At 36.8% G+C, this 595-nt stretch overlaps 1 protein-coding gene across 3 annotated transcripts in view; it reads right to left on the reverse strand.

Moving 5' to 3' along the window:
- SPTLC2 (serine palmitoyltransferase long chain base subunit 2) overlaps positions 1–595 on the reverse strand; it is a 122,869-nt gene that overhangs the window by 43,169 nt on the left and 79,105 nt on the right. The window lies entirely within an intron of this gene.

A 595-nucleotide genomic window follows, 5' to 3' on the forward strand; every position in this document is an offset into this window, starting at 1 on the left:
TTTCTATCTTGTTCCATTGATCTATGTTTCTGTTTTTGTGCCAGTACCATATTGTCTTGATTCCTGGAGCTTTGTAGTATAGTCTGAAGTCAGGGAGTCTGACTCCTCCAGCTCCGTTATTTTCCCTCAAGACTGCTTTGGCGATTCGGGGTCTTTTGTGTCTCCATACAGATTTTAAGATTTTTTGTTCTAGTTCTGTAAAAAATGCCATTGGTAATTTGATAGGGATTGCATTGAATCTATAGATTGCTTTGGGTTATGGCCTTTATTATGTTGAGGTAGGTTCCCCCTATGCCCACTTTCTGGAGAGTTTTAATCATAAATGGGTGCTGAATTTTGTCAAAAGCTTTTTCTGCATCTATTGAGATGATCATGTGGTTTTTATTCTTCAACTTGTCAATATGGTTTATCACACTGATTGATTTACGTATACTGAAGAATCCTTGCATCCCTGGGATAAATCCCACTTGATCATGGTGTATGACCCTTTTAATGTGCTGTTGGATTCTGTTTGCTAGTATTTTGTTGACGATTTGTGCATGTATATTCATCAGTGATATTGGTCTGTAGTTTTCTTTTTTTGTAGTATCTTTGT

This window comes from Physeter macrocephalus, chromosome 11 (assembly GCF_002837175.3).
Source record: "Physeter macrocephalus isolate SW-GA chromosome 11, ASM283717v5, whole genome shotgun sequence".
NCBI lineage: Eukaryota > Metazoa > Chordata > Mammalia > Artiodactyla > Physeteridae > Physeter > Physeter macrocephalus.